This window comes from Drosophila kikkawai, unplaced genomic scaffold (genome assembly GCF_030179895.1).
Source record: "Drosophila kikkawai strain 14028-0561.14 unplaced genomic scaffold, DkikHiC1v2 scaffold_91, whole genome shotgun sequence".
Classification (NCBI taxonomy): domain Eukaryota; kingdom Metazoa; phylum Arthropoda; class Insecta; order Diptera; family Drosophilidae; genus Drosophila; species Drosophila kikkawai.
This window is the reverse complement of record NW_027222754.1, coordinates 912-17,757: the sequence shown is the minus strand read 5'-3', so window position 1 is coordinate 17,757 and position 16,846 is coordinate 912. Positions and strand designations below refer to the sequence as shown.

Below are 16,846 nucleotides of genomic sequence, written 5' to 3'. Positions count from 1 at the left end.
TTTGATCATTAAAATTCTCAAAAATTTAGAAAAAATGAAATGAAAAAAGCCCTAAACGTAGTATGCAGATTTGTTAAGCGTAGAAAACCCAATTCAGAACAGCTTTCCGAATTGTCTTCCAAAATTTGATTTCAAAATATAAAATAATACTTTTTCTGGCTGAAGGAGTCATTTCCGACCCCATAAATCATATATATTCTTGATGAGCATTAACAGGAGAATCGATTTAGCCATATCCGAAGGAAAAAATTTTTAGAGCCATTTTCTCAAATTTTGATAAGGGGTACCATCATTAAAATTCTCAAAAATTGAGAAAAAATGAAATGAAAAAAGCCCTAAACGTAGTATGCAGATTTGTTAAGCGTAGAAAACCCAATTCAGAACAGCTTTCCGAATTGTCCTCCAAAATTTGATTTCAAAATATAAAATAATACTTTTTCTGGCTGAAGGAGTCATTTCCGACCCCATAAATCATATATATTCTTGATCAGCATTAACAGGAGAATCGATTTAGTCATATCCGAAGGAAAAAATTTTTTGAGCCATTTTCTCAAATTTTGATAAAATCATCATTAAAATTCTCAAAAATTGAGAAAAAATGAAATGAAAAAAAGCCCTAAACGTAGTATGCAGATTTGTTAAGCGTAGAAAACCCAATTCAGAACAGCTTTCCGAATTGTCCTCCAAAATTTGATTTCAAAATATAAAATAATACTTTTTCTGGCTGAAGGAGTCATTTCCGACCCCATAAATCATATATATTCTTGATCAGCATTAACAGGAGAATCGATTTAGCCATATCCGAAGGAAAAAATTTTTTGAGCCATTTTCTCAAATTTTGATAAGGGGTACCATCATTAAAATTCTCAAAAATTGAGAAAAAATGAAATGAAAAAAGCCCTAAACGTAGTATGCAGATTTGTTAAGCGTAGAAAACCCAATTCAGAACAGCTTTCCGAATTGTCCTCCAAAATTTGATTTCAAAATATAAAATAATACTTTTTCTGGCTGAAGGAGTCATTTCCGACCCCATAAATCATATATATTCTTGATCAGCATTAACAGGAGAATCGATTTAGCCATATCCGAAGGAAAAAATTTTTTGAGCCATTTTCTCAAATTTTGATAAGGGGTACCATCATTAAAATTCTCAAAAATTGAGAAAAAATGAAATGAAAAAAAACCCTAAACGTAGTATGCAGATTTGTTAAGCGTAGAAAACCCAATTCAGAACAGCTTTCCGAATTGTCCTCCAAAATTTGATTTCAAAATATAAAATAATACTTTTTCTGGCTGAAGGAGTCATTTCCGACCCCATAAATCATATATATTCTTGATCTGCATTAACAGGAGAATCGATTTAGCCATATCCGAAGGAAAAAATTTTTTGAGCCATTTTCTCAAAATTTGATAAGGGGTACCATCATTAAAATTCTCAAAAATTTAGAAAAAATGAAATGAAAAAAGCCCTAAACGTAGTATGCAGATTTGTTAAGCGTAGAAAACCCAATTCAGAACAGCTTTCCGAATTGTCCTCCAAAATTTGATTTCAAAATATAAAATAATACTTTTTCTGGCTGGAGGAGTCATTTCCGACCCCATAAATCATATATATTCTTGATCTGCATTAACAGGAGAATCGATTTAGCCATATCCGAAGGAAAAAATTTTTTGAGCCATTTTCTCAAAATTTGATCATTAAAATTCTCAAAAATTTAGAAAAAATGAAATGAAAAAAGCCCTAAACGTAGTATGCAGATTTGTTAAGCGTAGAAAACCCAATTCAGAACAGCTTTCCGAATTGTCTTCCAAAATTTGATTTCAAAATATAAAATAATACTTTTTCTGGCTGAAGGAGTCATTTCCGACCCCATAAATCATATATATTCTTGATCAGCATTAACAGGAGAATCGATTTAGCCATATCCGAAGGAAAAAATTTTTTGAGCCATTTTCTCAAATTTTGATAAGGGGTACCATCATTAAAATTCTCAAAAATTGAGAAAAAATGAAATGAAAAAAGCCCTAAACGTAGTATGCAGATTTGTTAAGCGTAGAAAACCCAATTCAGAACAGCTTTCCGAATTGTCCTCCAAAATTTGATTTCAAAATATAAAATAATACTTTTTCTGGCTGAAGGAGTCATTTCCGACCCCATAAATCATATATATTCTTGATCAGCATTAACAGGAGAATCGATTTAGCCATATCCGAAGGAAAAAATTTTTTGAGCCATTTTCTCAAAATTTGATAAGGGGTACCATCATTAAAATTCTCAAAAATTTAGAAAAAATGAAGTGAAAAAAGCCCTAAACGTAGTATGCAGATTTGTTAAGCGTAGAAAACCCAATTCAGAACAGCTTTCCGAATTGTCTTCCAAAATTTGATTTCAAAATATAAAATAATACTTTTTCTGGCTGAAGGAGTCATTTCCGACCCCATAAATCATATATATTCTTGATCAGCATTAACAGGAGAATCGATTTAGCCATATCCGAAGGAAAAAATTTTTTGAGCCATTTTCTCAAATTTTGATAAGGGGTACCATCATTAAAATTCTCAAAAATTGAGAAAAAATGAAATGAAAAAAGCCCTAAACGTAGTATGCAGATTTGTTAAGCGTAGAAAACCCAATTCAGAACAGCTTTCCGAATTGTCCTCCAAAATTTGATTTCAAAATATAAAATAATACTTTTTCTGGCTGGAGGAGTCATTTCCGACCCCATAAATCATATATATTCTTGATCTGCATTAACAGGAGAATCGATTTAGCCATATCCGAAGGAAAAAATTTTTTGAGCCATTTTCTCAAAATTTGATCATTAAAATTCTCAAAAATTTAGAAAAAATGAAATGAAAAAAGCCCTAAACGTAGTATGCAGATTTGTTAAGCGTAGAAAACCCAATTCAGAACAGCTTTCCGAATTGTCTTCCAAAATTTGATTTCAAAATATAAAATAATGCTTTTTCTGGCTGAAGGAGTCATTTCCGACCCCATAAATCATATATATTCTTGATCAGCATTAACAGGAAAATCGATTTAGCCATATCCGAAGGAAAAAATTTTTTGAGCCATTTTCTCAAATTTTGATAAGGGGTACCATCATTAAAATTCTCAAAAATTGAGAAAAAATGAAATGAAAAAAGCCCTAAACGTAGTATGCAGATTTGTTAAGCGTAGAAAACCCAATTCAGAACAGCTTTCCGAATTGTCCTCCAAAATTTGATTTCAAAATATAAAATAATACTTTTTCTGGCTGAAGGAGTCATTTCCGACCCCATAAATCATATATATTCTTGATCAGCATTAACAGGAGAATCGATTTAGCCATATCCGAAGGAAAAAATTTTTTGAGCCATTTTCTCAAAATTTGATCATTAAAATTCTCAAAAATTTAGAAAAAATGAAATGAAAAAAGCCCTAAACGTAGTATGCAGATTTGTTAAGCGTAGAAAACCCAATTCAGAACAGCTTTCCGAATTGTCCTCCAAAATTTGATTTCAAAATATAAAATAATACTTTTTCTGGCTGAAGGAGTCATTTCCGACCCCATAAATCATATATATTCTTGATCTGCATTAACAGGAGAATCGATTTAGCCATATCCGAAGGAAAAAATTTTTTGAGCCATTTTCTCAAAATTTGATCATTAAAATTCTCAAAAATTTAGAAAAAATGAAATGAAAAAAGCCCTAAACGTAGTATGCAGATTTGTTAAGCGTAGAAAACCCAATTCAGAACAGCTTTCCGAATTGTCTTCCAAAATTTGATTTCAAAATATAAAATAATACTTTTTCTGGCTGAAGGAGTCATTTCCGACCCCATAAATCATATATATTCTTGATGAGCATTAACAGGAGAATCGATTTAGCCATATCCGAAGGAAACAATTTTTTGAGCCATTTTCTCAAATTTTGATAAGGGGTACCATCATTAAAATTCTCAAAAATTGAGAAAAAATGAAATGAAAAAAAGCCCTAAACGTAGTATGCAGATTTGTTAAGCGTAGAAAACCCAATTCAGAACAGCTTTCCGAATTGTCCTCCAAAATTTGATTTCAAAATATAAAATAATACTTTTTCTGGCTGAAGGAGTCATTTCCGACCCCATAAATCATATATATTCTTGATCAGCATTAACAGGAGAATCGATTTAGCCATATCCGAAGGAAAAAATTTTTTGAGCCATTTTCTCAAATTTTGATAAGGGGTACCATCATTAAAATTCTCAAAAATTGAGAAAAAATGAAATGAAAAAAGCCCTAAACGTAGTATGCAGATTTGTTAAGCGTAGAAAACCCAATTCAGAACAGCTTTCCGAATTGTCCTCCAAAATTTGATTTCAAAATATAAAATAATACTTTTTCTGGCTGAAGGAGTCATTTCCGACCCCATAAATCATATATATTCTTGATCAGCATTAACAGGAGAATCGATTTAGCCATATCCGAAGGAAAAAATTTTTTGAGCCATTTTCTCAAATTTTGATAAAATTCTCAAAAATTGAGAAAAAATGAAATGAAAAAAAACCCTAAACGTAGTATGCAGATTTGTTAAGCGTAGAAAACCCAATTCAGAACAGCTTTCCGAATTGTCCTCCAAAATTTGATTTCAAAATATAAAATAATACTTTTTCTGGCTGAAGGAGTCATTTCCGACCCCATAAATCATATATATTCTTGATCTGCATTAACAGGAGAATCGATTTAGCCATATCCGAAGGGAAAAATTTTTTGAGCCATTTTCTGAAAATTTGATAAGGGGTACCATCATTAAAATTCTCAAAAATTTAGAAAAAATGAAATGAAAAAAAACCCTAAACGTAGTATGCAGATTTGTTAAGCGTAGAAAACCCAATTCAGAACAGCTTTCCGAATTGTCCTCCCAAATTTGATTTCAAAATATAAAATAATACTTTTTCTGGCTGAAGGAGTCATTTCCGACCCCATAAATCATATATATTCTTGATCTGCATTAACAGGAGAATCAATTTAGCCATATCCGAAGGAAAAATTTTTTGAGCCATTTTCTCAAAATTTGATCATTAAAATTCTCAAAAATTTAGAAAAAATGAAATGAAAAAAGCCCTAAACGTAGTATGCAGATTTGTTAAGCGTAGAAAACCCAATTCAGAACAGCTTTCCGAATTGTCTTCCAAAATTTGATTTCAAAATATAAAATAATACTTTTTCTGGCTGAAGGAGTCATTTCCGACCCCATAAATCATATATATTCTTGATCAGCATTAACAGGAGAATCGATTTAGCCATATCCGAAGGAAAAAATTTTTTGAGCCATTTTCTCAAATTTTGATAAGGGGTACCATCATTAAAATTCTCAAAAATTGAGAAAAAATGAAATGAAAAAAGCCCTAAACGTAGTATGCAGATTTGTTAAGCGTAGAAAACCCAATTCAGAACAGCTTTCCGAATTGTCCTCCAAAATTTGATTTCAAAATATAAAATAATACTTTTTCTGGCTGAAGGAGTCATTTCCGACCCCATAAATCATATATATTCTTGATCAGCATTAACAGGAGAATCGATTTAGCCATATCCGAAGGAAAAAATTTTTTGAGCCATTTTCTCAAAATTTGATAAGGGGTACCATCATTAAAATTCTCAAAAATTTAGAAAAAATGAAGTGAAAAAAGCCCTAAACGTAGTATGCAGATTTGTTAAGCGTAGAAAACCCAATTCAGAACAGCTTTCCGAATTGTCTTCCAAAATTTGATTTCAAAATATAAAATAATACTTTTTCTGGCTGAAGGAGTCATTTCCGACCCCATAAATCATATATATTCTTGATCAGCATTAACAGGAGAATCGATTTAGCCATATCCGAAGGAAAAAATTTTTTGAGCCATTTTCTCAAATTTTGATAAGGGGTACCATCATTAAAATTCTCAAAAATTGAGAAAAAATGAAATGAAAAAAGCCCTAAACGTAGTATGCAGATTTGTTAAGCGTAGAAAACCCAATTCAGAACAGCTTTCCGAATTGTCCTCCAAAATTTGATTTCAAAATATAAAATAATACTTTTTCTGGCTGGAGGAGTCATTTCCGACCCCATAAATCATATATATTCTTGATCTGCATTAACAGGAGAATCGATTTAGCCATATCCGAAGGAAAAAATTTTTTGAGCCATTTTCTCAAAATTTGATCATTAAAATTCTCAAAAATTTAGAAAAAATGAAATGAAAAAAGCCCTAAACGTAGTATGCAGATTTGTTAAGCGTAGAAAACCCAATTCAGAACAGCTTTCCGAATTGTCTTCCAAAATTTGATTTCAAAATATAAAATAATACTTTTTCTGGCTGAAGGAGTCATTTCCGACCCCATAAATCATATATATTCTTGATCAGCATTAACAGGAGAATCGATTTAGCCATATCCGAAGGAAAAAATTTTTTGAGCCATTTTCTCAAATTTTGATAAGGGGTACCATCATTAAAATTCTCAAAAATTGAGAAAAAATGAAATGAAAAAAGCCCTAAACGTAGTATGCAGATTTGTTAAGCGTAGAAAACCCAATTCAGAACAGCTTTCCGAATTGTCCTCCAAAATTTGATTTCAAAATATAAAATAATACTTTTTCTGGCTGAAGGAGTCATTTCCGACCCCATAAATCATATATATTCTTGATCAGCATTAACAGGAGAATCGATTTAGCCATATCCGAAGGAAAAAATTTTTTGAGCCATTTTCTCAAATTTTGATAAGGGGTACCATCATTAAAATTCTCAAAAATTGAGAAAAAATGAAATGAAAAAAAACCCTAAACGTAGTATGCAGATTTGTTAAGCGTAGAAAACCCAATTCAGAACAGCTTTCCGAATTGTCCTCCAAAATTTGATTTCAAAATATAAAATAATACTTTTTCTGGCTGAAGGAGTCATTTCCGACCCCATAAATCATATATATTCTTGATCTGCATTAACAGGAGAATCGATTTAGCCATATCCGAAGGAAAAAATTTTTTGAGCCATTTTCTCAAAATTTGATAAGGGGTACCATCATTAAAATTCTCAAAAATTTAGAAAAAATGAAATGAAAAAAGCCCTAAACGTAGTATGCAGATTTGTTAAGCGTAGAAAACCCAATTCAGAACAGCTTTCCGAATTGTCCTCCAAAATTTGATTTCAAAATATAAAATAATACTTTTTCTGGCTGGAGGAGTCATTTCCGACCCCATAAATCATATATATTCTTGATCTGCATTAACAGGAGAATCGATTTAGCCATATCCGAAGGAAAAAATTTTTTGAGCCATTTTCTCAAAATTTGATCATTAAAATTCTCAAAAATTTAGAAAAAATGAAATGAAAAAAGCCCTAAACGTAGTGTGCAGATTTTTTAAGCGTAGAAAACCCAATTCAGAACAGCTTTCCGAATTGTCTTCCAAAATTTGATTTCAAAATATAAAATAATACTTTTTCTGGCTGAAGGAGTCATTTCCGACCCCATAAATCATATATATTCTTGATCAGCATTAACAGGAGAATCGATTTAGCCATATCCGAAGGAAAAAATTTTTTGAGCCATTTTCTCAAATTTTGATAAGGGGTACCATCATTAAAATTCTCAAAAATTGAGAAAAAATGAAATGAAAAAAGCCCTAAACGTAGTGTGCAGATTTGTTAAGCGTAGAAAACCCAATTCAGAACAGCTTTCCGAATTGTCTTCCAAAATTTGATTTCAAAATATAAAATAATACTTTTTCTGGCTGAAGGAGTCATTTCCGACCCCATAAATCATATATATTCTTGATCAGCATTAACAGGAGAATCGATTTAGTCATATCCGAAGGAAAAAATTTTTTGAGCCATTTTCTCAAATTTTGATAAAATCATCATTAAAATTCTCAAAAATTGAGAAAAAATGAAATGAAAAAAAGCCCTAAACGTAGTATGCAGATTTGTTAAGCGTAGAAAACCCAATTCAGAACAGCTTTCCGAATTGTCCTCCAAAATTTGATTTCAAAATATAAAATAATACTTTTTCTGGCTGAAGGAGTCATTTCCGACCCCATAAATCATATATATTCTTGATCAGCATTAACAGGAGAATCGATTTAGCCATATCCGAAGGAAAAAATTTTTTGAGCCATTTTCTCAAATTTTGATAAGGGGTACCATCATTAAAATTCTCAAAAATTGAGAAAAAATGAAATGAAAAAAGCCCTAAACGTAGTATGCAGATTTGTTAAGCGTAGAAAACCCAATTCAGAACAGCTTTCCGAATTGTCCTCCAAAATTTGATTTCAAAATATAAAATAATACTTTTTCTGGCTGAAGGAGTCATTTCCGACCCCATAAATCATATATATCTTGATCAGCATTAACAGGAGAATCGATTTAGCCATATCCGAAGGAAAAAATTTTTTGAGCCATTTTCTCAAATTTTGATAAGGGGTACCATCATTAAAATTCTCAAAAATTGAGAAAAAATGAAATGAAAAAAAACCCTAAACGTAGTATGCAGATTTGTTAAGCGTAGAAAACCCAATTCAGAACAGCTTTCCGAATTGTCCTCCAAAATTTGATTTCAAAATATAAAATAATACTTTTTCTGGCTGAAGGAGTCATTTCCGACCCCATAAATCATATATATTCTTGATCTGCATTAACAGGAGAATCGATTTAGCCATATCCGAAGGAAAAAATTTTTTAAGCCATTTTCTCAAAATTTGATAAGGGGTACCATCATTAAAATTCTCAAAAATTTAGAAAAAATGAAATGAAAAAAGCCCTAAACGTAGTATGCAGATTTGTTAAGCGTAGAAAACCCAATTCAGAACAGCTTTCCGAATTGTCTTCCGAAATTTGATTTCAAAATATAAAATAATACTTTTTCTGGCTGAAGGAGTCATTTCCGACCCCATAAATCATATATATTCTTGATCAGCATAAACAGGAGAATCGATTTAGCCATATCCGAAGGAAAAAATTTTTTGAGCCATTTTCTCAAAATTTGATAAGGGGTACCATCATTAAAATTCTCAAAAATTTAGAAAAAATCAAATGAAAAAAGCCCTAAACGTAGTATGCAGATTTGTTAAGCGTAGAAAACCCAATTCAGAACAGCTTTCCGAATTGTCTTCCAAAATATGATTTCAAAATATAAAATAATACTTTTTCTGGCTGAAGGAGTCATTTCGGACCCCATAAATCATATATATTCTTGATCAGCAATAACAGGAGAATCGATTTAGCCATATCCGAAGGAAAAAATTTTTTGAGCCATTTTCTCAAAATTTGATAAGGGGTACCATCATTAAAATTCTCAAAAATTTAGAAAAAATCAAATGAAAAAAGCCCTAAACGTAGTATGCAGATTTGTTAAGCGTAGAAAACCCAATTCAGGACAGCTTTCCGAATTGTCCTCTAAAATTTGATTTCAAAATATAAAATAATACTTTTTCTGGCTGAAGGAGTCATTTCGGACCCCATAAATCATATATATTCTTGATCAGCAATAACAGGAAAATCGATTTAGCCATATCCGAAGGAAAAAATTTTTTGAGCCATTTTCTCAAAATTTGATAAGGGGTACCATCATTAAAATTCTCAAAAATTTAGAAAAAATCAAATGAAACAAGAAAGGAAGCTAACTTCGGCTTACCGAAGTTTAAATACCCTTGCAGTAAGTAAAAAAATAAAAAAAAGTTTATATAAGGATTGCGGTTAGTTTCAGTGAGATATTTTGTTTAAAATTCACGTACTAAGCTCCCTCACCACGACAAGGTCTCAATCCACGAGGGGGAAAAAAAAATTCTACTTATACCTAATCAAATAACTTAAGAGTACTCTCCTAAAGGCTATATTTAAAAAAAATTCCATCATGATGGCTATAGGGTGTTTTATACGTCAGGGCTACAGCTTTTGGAACTCGGGAGTCAGAAAATACCCAATCAATTTGTGTTTGGTGTTTCGTTGTTTCAGAATTATTTAATGGCAAAAGATTATGTCCATTCAAAAATTCCTCCAAAACATCGCCCGCTGAGGATCTGCAGATATTAAAGTCTCCTAATAAAACAACTTTATTAATATCCATTCTTCGAACTCTTTCAACGTCAGATTTAATTTCATTACGAAATCTTTCAATAGGATATCCGGGACTCCTATAAACAATTATAAATGACGTGTCAAGATATTTAAAAGCAATCGATTGATAGGTTGCTCTGGGTGTTGGCGATTTCTTTGTCTCAAAAAGAAACTGCACATTTGACGAAATACTTTGTTTAGCATAAATAAGTATTCCGTTTTTCCCAATACCATTTAACCGATTGCTATCAATTCTTCTGATAATGTCGAAATCCCTTAAGTTGTACTCTTCGTGGGGAAGAGTCCAGGTTTCGACAAAACACAGAAAGTTTGCAGAACAAATAATTTGGTCATTGGCAATGTCTTCGCGATGAGCGCGAAGAGACTCAATATTGTGATAATACATTGAGATGGTTTTATCCCCATTGACCAAGAATTCATACTGCGTAGTCAAGGCCTTTTCTCTTCTCAAGCTTTCTAGCTCTGCTTGGACATTTGTAGCTCCAAATCTAGTTGGAGGAACAAAGTCTCCTAAAAGGAAGAGACCCGATGCGCTTGTTGCTCTGCTGTACCTACGTAAAGCGAAGCTCGCTTAATGCCCCTTTTAAGGTGCACAGCGACTTTGCTGTAGGTGGCTCCTTGGCTTTTATGTATAATTATAGCCTCAGCAGGAACAACAGGGAATTGCTTTCGATCAATCGAAGAATGTCCTGAGCTTCCGCATTGGAAGACTCGAGCTGTTTTTTCAATAGGAGTCCAATCTGGGTGATCATTTCTCCTAACTTTTGACCTGGCCATGGCACCAACTGTAGGATCTGAAAACTTAATCCAAAGTTTTCTTACTAATCCAACGTTGTTTACCATGCAGTTTTTTTTTTTTTTTATTTCGACATCAAAGCTTCAACTATATTTAATTTAATTAATTTATTTATTATATTATCCTAGCACAGCAAGTTTACACTTATAATTGTAGCGCTAGTCACAAAGATTTTGAAATTGTATATACTTAATTTTAACATATATGAACTTATATCTATAACGTATTACCACATGTCTTCTAGTTAATAATTGTTTTATTCTTACATTACATTTTACTTTAAATATTCTTTTATTTGAGATTTAAACTGAGTTGCGGCCCTAATTGTCTTATATCTATGTGGCAGATTGTTCCACAGACGGATAGCATTAGTAAAGAATTGCCTACTTGAGCACAGCGAATTATATCTTGGGCATATATAATTATTCGTTCTAGTTGAGGTAGCAGATTTGAGTTTGTCAAACAAGTATGTTGGCAGTTGTCAATCTGCATTAATTGGCCTGTTGCCCCGTTTACCAGTCCATCATTTGTATCTATATTGACGGTAACCATATACTTTGCTGTTGTTTTAAGACGCAGAATATATGGCAGACCCTGGGTTTCGGACGTTTTCATATTTTGGGCATTTCTGAGAGTTGTTTCTTTATTTCGTACTGACATATTAGCTGATTTCACAGTATCTATGGCAGTTGAAACGAACTCTTCTGTGGGGATTTGAGCGAGCTTTAAGGCGTTGTACTGATTAACCTCGTCATTGGAAGCAAATAAGTGGATTGCTTCATCCGGAACGTCGGTTAGCGTGACAACTCTTTGCCTAAAAAGCACCACATCTGCATCTGTCATGTTAGCTTCTGACATGTTATTCAAAGCCAAAGCAAATGCATGATCGTCCCGTTGCCTCATTATTTCTGTTAGCTCGAAATAGCTAAAATTACTCCAGAGGTTTGTGCCAGCCAGAATATTATACGGATTTGAGATATTTTCTAGGAATATCCACCGATCTCCTACTGGGCACAGCTGCTTCAGATCTCCAAACACTATAATAGACTTACCCCCAAAAATTACGTCAGTAGTTAAATAAGCCTGGTTTCGGGACCTTTGATGTCGGTAAAAAGGGTAATAAAAATGCAATTAATGGATTAGCTGTCAAAATTAGAGTGGTTTAGATAATAAAAATGCACTTAGTTAGGGGGAGATATGAACCTGTCATAAGAGGGGGTAATAAAGATGGAATAAATTAGGGTCAGTGCATGTAAAAGGACACTTGAGATCAAGCGTTCAAGGGATTCCCACAGGGATATGGATACGAGTGCGAATGCAACGGAGCGATCCCGGTAGCGACCCCGGATCGATGCACGTGCACCGACGACCCCTCACTTAGAGGGTGAGGCAATTGAAAAAGGGCGCACCGGGGAGATCCTGCACCGACAGGAGTGATCCTGACCCACACGTGTACGTTCACCCACTTAAGGCAATTGAAAAAGGGCGCACGGCGGCGGTCCTGCTCCGCCCGGAGTGATCCTGAGCATCCCGTGTACGTTCACCCACGATCCTCGTTTGAAAAAGGGACAGGGTGTAAGTGAACAAGGGCGCCAGACGTGAACGTTCAGGCAACATCCTCACTTGATAAAGGGACGGGGTGTAAGTGAACAAGGGCGCCAGACGTGAACGTTCAGGCAACATCCTCACTTGATAAAGGGACGGGGTGTAAGTGAACAAGGGCGCCAGAGTCGAAACATGTTCCCACCCACGACTCAGGACTGTGATTTTCCCTGTGAGATACCTCACTTGAAAAAGGTCACTTGTTTTCCCACTGAAGGGCCGCTGGAAAGAGGATCAGAGCAGTCAAATTTTCCCACCCTCATCCCACCTACACTAGATCAAGTGCGTGCAACAACCTGCTCAATTAGCTCACCAAAGTAGGGATGGTGAAGGATGCACTTGTAACGGTTTCTCAACACTCGGTGCAATGTGAAACACCCCATCCACCCAAACTCAAATCCACAGTCAATCTGAAAAGTAAAGGCTGCAAAAGAAATATCCCATATCCCATTTCCACCATTAAAAAAATGCTATCAATTTATTTATTTTTTTTGTAAATATAATTTTATTTTTCAAGTATAATAATCAAAAGCGATGTTCCAAATTAACATACATTTTCATAATTTTTAATGATTTTTGTGAGCGTACAGTAAAGAAATGGCAAGCACATGTATCAACTCCATCCTCGACATTATCATGTGCCCAACAACAAGATGTGAAATGTTGCCCATGAATATTAGAAACCAGCGGTGTATCAGCCATCCTTTTATAAAAATATTTGAGCGACTCCTCCAGATATTGCTCATGTTCGGGGAAAATTTGATGTTTAAACATTTTCATGAAATTATTTATTTTTATTACAAGTTGTTGAATGCTATTACTGCTTGAGATGATGTCTTTGTTTTTTAGTGTTAGCATTCTGATGGATCCGTGTACGTCTACTTGCAATGAATTCAAAAATTTAAATGAAGTAATCCTTTCCAAATTGTTAGACGATACGCTGAACCAATCCAGTTAGTGGCGAGTATTCAACTAGTCGATCATGGATGAGAAGGCAATATGCCTTTGTATTTATCTCACTCGCAACAGTTAGTTCAGTGGAAATTTTTATATCAGTCGCTCCTGATTTGACACTCTCGTTCTGGTATGAGAGATCAACAACCACAATAGGAGCCTTCGACATGAATTCCATCGGAGATAAAAGAGCTCGGGGTTCTCGATTGTAATAGCTCTCTTGAAATTTTGTATACATGTCATACAAGACAGCAAACCGATTCTCATTATATTTAACATTCAAATCCTCATAGGGATATACTTCAGAATTAAGATATACCTTTGCATTCCTCAAATTGTTTGTAATTAGTTCTCCATTCAATGTAAATGCAATAACAGCAAAACGTGGACGTTCTCTATTTGCAGACATCTTGACATTCCATATATGATGTGTTCCCTGAACCAATGTCGGATTTATATAACAATCCCAACTCCGGAATGCGAGTGGGAGGCTAGCTCCACTCTTTACTACATTAAACATTTTAATTTTAGCACTGTCACTTGGAACGATGTGGGGGATCTTCCAACTTATACTATTTATAGCAATATTATGGATTTTTCCATCAACATTTTTCACAAACATATCATCAGGGTTTTTCGTAAGTAACAGAACGAGCTCATGTTTACAGTTTAAAACGACTTTCTTATAGTCTTCAGCGAACCCCATCAACATTTTTAAAGGTACAGAAAAACTGAAATGTCCTCCAGAAGGGATATTGTCCCCGCCACTCCACCCCGCATTGCGATAAGCCGCTCCTTCCTGTTGGCCGACTGAGAGAAAGTTCTTAATAGTCGTTGTTATTCCAGTAAAACGCGTCCTATCCAATTCACAGCCATTCAACTCATATCTTATTTCATCCAGAAAATAGGCCATACAATTATTTTTGAGCAAACCGCTAACGCCATTTGTACTAGTCGTTCCTGTATTTGAGTCAATAATTTTGCTAAGCGTTCCTTCAAAATGGAGAAAACTTTCACATGGAAGGACATACAAATCTTGGTTTTGCAAACTGATCCGTACTTCATCATTTGCTTTGAAGTTCTGCTGATATGGATAATATGAATGAAACTCTTTTTTAATAATAGATTCATCGTTAGCAGGCTTTTCCTGGACATAAAAGATCTCATTCATTTGAATATTAGTTGATAAACTTTATTTAATATTAAATCCCAACGATTTCAAAATCAATTTATTTTTTAATGTGAGGGCCGGGCGTTGATGTGAAGATGATGGTGCTTTCACTTCAGCTTTAGATTTGATAATGTTATCAAAGGATCGATGAGTACCCCTTTTATTGTAAATAATCATTCTGTCGGTCGTAAGTGGAGACGGATTGATACAGTTTCTCCACGCAAATTAACTAAATCTCCGTCCTGATCAGTTATCCGTATTTCTAGTGTGCTTATTTCTCTGGTGTTCACAGGCAAATAAATCAAATTTCGTGGTGTTATGTTCATTTTATATCCAGGGGGGACATTGATTCCAAATTCATGAAGCACATGATTTGGTTTATTCCCTACATATGACCCGCTTATAATGTTGCATTCCAATCTAACAGAATTTATTTTTAAAATATTGACGGGATTATCCGAGATGTAAACTTCTTTCTCATGTGGTCTTAATTTTCGTTTATTAAATCCGAATAAACGACCAATTGATCGTTCATGATTAAAATATACGGTCTCATTTTTAGTAATAACTTGAACTTGTAAAGTGTTGATATTACACTCTATTTTTATACTGTCTTGAAGCTCATACTCCTTGAGCTTATTAATAATATATTTTGAAATATCATCAAACTCATATGAGCCAATTGGTATTTCAATGACTTTGTTCCCAATATGAAATAAGTTGTTCCCCTTATCAACATTCGGTATAGAATTGAATGTATAAAAATCAATTAGAGCACATTCATAATTACGTTTTAGCTCAATTTGTGGGAAAAAATTCTCGCTAAGTACAGATGTATTCCCATTTAGAGCTATTGTCAATGATGTAGTCATTATGATGCTTGAGTCTGAACTGACTTTATTCACAATAATATTATTATATTTATATTATCATTATTATTTATTCAAGTATAATAAATTGATCGAATCCTTTTCTATATCGTCCAGCTTTCATATCATCGTCTTTAGAGATAACAAGAAATCCAAATTTATCGTCCCAACACTTTCGTGAAATTTCCATGAATGTTTCAAAATTCATATCAAAATGAACATGATCTCGATATATGTGACGAAGGTTCATATCGTCCTGCTTAAACATTATAATAAAATTTGCATTATCTCGTATTAAATGTTTTGGAATATGTGTATACGTTTGACATAAATAGAATGAATCAATATTTCTATGTCGCCCCATACAAAAATAATTGCGAATAGCAGTTTGCTTTTCACACGCTACGTCATCAAACACCATGATGGAATTGTTTTTAGCTTCCTCTGGTGACAAAACGCTGTCATTCGCTGAAAATGTATAATATCCCATTCCTCGTATTGGTTTTACAAGTTTTTCCAAATACTCATATTTCGGTTGATATAAACTCTTTGAATACACGTATATATTTTCGAATTTCAGGCCGTTTGGGTCCTCGATTAAGGCAATCATCACATTAGTTTTTCCGCTATTGGACGGACCTACCACCAAAGCTCTGATCGTGTTTGGGAGCAGTGAACTGTGACGCCGATGTTTACTCTCCCCATCACCACCACTTTCAATGTTTTTTACTATGATTTTTTTATTTTGTCTTAATAAACGCATGTTTTAGAGATATGTACTTCATTCAAAGACAACCAGTCGTTAATTGAGGTTGATATAAAATGGGTAAACATATTTATAATATTACCAGTCATAAATCAAATGTCAAACAGGGTACAGGTCTCATAAATAATTTAATAAACACTCTTCCCTTTGAGGCTCATATACCTGGGTATAATTACTGTGGACCTGGTACGAAGCTAGAGAAACGATTAGCTCGCGGTGATCGGGGGATCAACGGCTTAGACGAAGCTTGTAGGGAACACGATATAGCATATTCAAATACAAAGGATTTGGGGGAACGTCATAAAGCAGACTCGATTTTAATTGATAGGGCTTGGGATCGAGTAAAAGCAGCGGATAGCAGCATTAGTGAGAGGGCTGCATCATATTTTGTTACAAACATGATGAAGCTAAAAAAGAAATTTGGTATGGGAGCAAAGCAACAGAAAAAGAAAGTGGTGAAAAAATCTCTTGCATCAATCATCAAAAAGGCAACCACCGAATTGCGAAAGCATAAGCCACTCGACATATTGAATGCTGTTAAAGTGGCACGCAGTGCAGTATCGAAATCAATGGGATGTAAGAAAAATGTTGTAATTCCACGGGTAATAGCAGTTCCCAA

The 16,846-nt window shown here is 33.8% G+C and overlaps 1 long non-coding RNA gene across 1 annotated transcript; it reads left to right on the top strand.

Annotated features, from left to right (window-relative positions):
• Positions 1 to 13,756: 13,756 nt before the first annotated feature.
• LOC138929621 (uncharacterized) lies at positions 13,757 to 14,761 on the top strand. Its single transcript, XR_011445857.1, has 3 exons — positions 13,757 to 14,059; positions 14,111 to 14,266; positions 14,323 to 14,761. It is a non-coding gene; the product is annotated as an uncharacterized lncRNA (long non-coding RNA).
• The last annotated feature ends 2,085 nt before the right edge of the window (positions 14,762 to 16,846 follow it).